Source organism: Triticum dicoccoides, chromosome 7B (genome assembly GCF_002162155.2).
Source record: "Triticum dicoccoides isolate Atlit2015 ecotype Zavitan chromosome 7B, WEW_v2.0, whole genome shotgun sequence".
In the NCBI taxonomy this organism is placed as follows: Eukaryota; Viridiplantae; Streptophyta; class Magnoliopsida; order Poales; family Poaceae; genus Triticum; species Triticum dicoccoides.
The window spans coordinates 35,816,134-35,818,319 of record NC_041393.1 but is presented as its reverse complement, the minus strand read 5'-3'; positions in this window follow the sequence as shown (position 1 = coordinate 35,818,319).

Below are 2,186 nucleotides of genomic sequence, written 5' to 3'. Positions count from 1 at the left end.
CAGCCGCAGCGGGGAGGGGGCTCACTGGAGAGGTACCCCACTATCTATCTTAGGGTTCAGGATGGTGGCGGTGGTCGCCGGCGGTGGCGGGGCGTTGGCGGGGCGGTGGCATGGGGATCGCCGGAGAAAAAGCTCGACACGGGGGGCCTAGAGGGATGGCCGGGGCGGCGGCAGACCGGCGGTGGGGAGTGTTTTCGGGGCGGGCGGGGCGGCGCACCGCCATCCGCGGGCGGCGGGGGGCTGCTATTTGGCTTGTGGTGGCTGGCGGCTCAAGGGGGTGGAGGTTGAAGATGAACCGCAGGCCCTTGATTTCGTATCCAACGGCTGCAAAATCGACTGACCAGGGATGAAAAAGTCAGTCGACCGACGTGTAGCCTCTTCTTGCTAGTGCGTTCAGTTCTGACAGCAAAATTCAGTTTCGACAGTTAAGTTCAGTTTCGGCAGTTAAGTTCAGTTTTGACAGTTAAGTTTAGAGATGAGCGGCTGATGTATTTTACATATAGCACTTTGTGGTTATGTATTTTACGTCATGTATTGGAGATGCTGTTAGAACTCCACTCAGGTTAACGTTGTTTGTTGTCTCTCTTGTCCTGCTTCAACCTCGGCGTCGTACAACTCATCAGAGCTGCTCCAACGACGAAACCCTCCATCACAGCGGAGCAGTACCTCGGGCTCCATCTCCAGACGCCTAAGATCTTCTTCCCCTCCTCCGACAGCAAAGTCAGCCGGAGTATCCTCACCGGCCAACCCAATCACGCTGAGATCGACATGGCTTCGCCAAAGAGGTTGTACACTTGTTGCATCTCTTTTTTACTCTACATGTTATATATATTGTCCACTGAGCACACGGATTTGTTCCTTTAGTGTCTCCTTGAAAGAAAAAACGTAGGAATTTTAATTTTCACTTGTCCTCCTTTTCAAATTCCTATTCATGAAGCACAAGACTAAGAGATAGTAGCATAATAGCATTATAACCGTACATTTTCTTGTGGTTTGACTTAATCTCACCATGGTTCTTTGCATCCTGTGATCTTCCAATTGTTGTGAATCAAACACCCAGTGAGGGAGTCCTGGATTAGGGGGTGTCCGGATAGCCGAACTATCACCTTTGGTCGGACTTCTGGACTATGAGGATACAAGATTGAAGACTTCGTCCCGTGTCCGGATGGGACTTTCCTTGGCGTGGAAGGCAAGCTTGGCGATACGGATATGTAGATCTCCTACCATTGTAACCGACTCTGTGTAACCCTAACCCTCTTTGGTGCCTATATAAACCGGAGGGTTTTAGTCCGTAGGACGAACAACAATCAAACCATAGCCTAGCTTCTAGGGTTTAGCCTCTCTGATCTCGTGGTAGATCTACTCTTGTACTACCCATATCATCAATATTAATCAAGCAGGAGTAGGGTTTTACCTCCATCGAGAGGGCCCAAACCTGGGTAAAAACATCGTGTCCCTTGTCTCCTGTTACCATCCGCCTAGACGCACAGTTCGGGACCCCCTACCCGAGATCCGCCGGTTTTGACACCGACATTGGTGCTTTCATTGAGAGTTCCTCTGTGTCGTCATCTTTACGCCCGATGGCTTCTCCGATCATCAACAACGATGCAGTCCAGGGTGAGACTTTTCTCCCCGGACAGATCTTCGTATTCGGCGGCTTTGCACTGCGGGCCAATTTGCTTGGCCATCTGGAGCAGATCGAAAGCTACGCCCTTGGCCATCAGGTCAGATTTGGAAGTTTGAACTATATGGCTGACGTCCGCGGAGACTTGATCTTCGATGGGTTCGAGCCACAGCCAAGCGCGCCGCACTGTCACGATGGGCATGATCTAGCTCTGCCACCGGACAGTGCCCTGGAGGCCGCACCAGTGTCCGCTCCGACCCTTAGCTCGGAGCCGACTAGGCCGATCGAGGACGGGTGGCTGGACACCGCCTCGGGGGCTGCTATCTCTATGGCGATTGAGCCGAACACCGACCCTGTCCTTTGCGAAGCTCGTGACTCCAAGGTGCCGGACTCGTCTCTGGACTCCGAACCTTCCGCGCCCCTGCCAATCGAATCCGATTGGGCGCCGATCATGGAGTTCACCACCATGGACATCTTTCAGCACTTGCCCTTTGGCGACATCATGAATTCACTAAAGTCTCTCTCTTTATCAGGAGAGCCCTGACCGGATTATGGTCAGCAA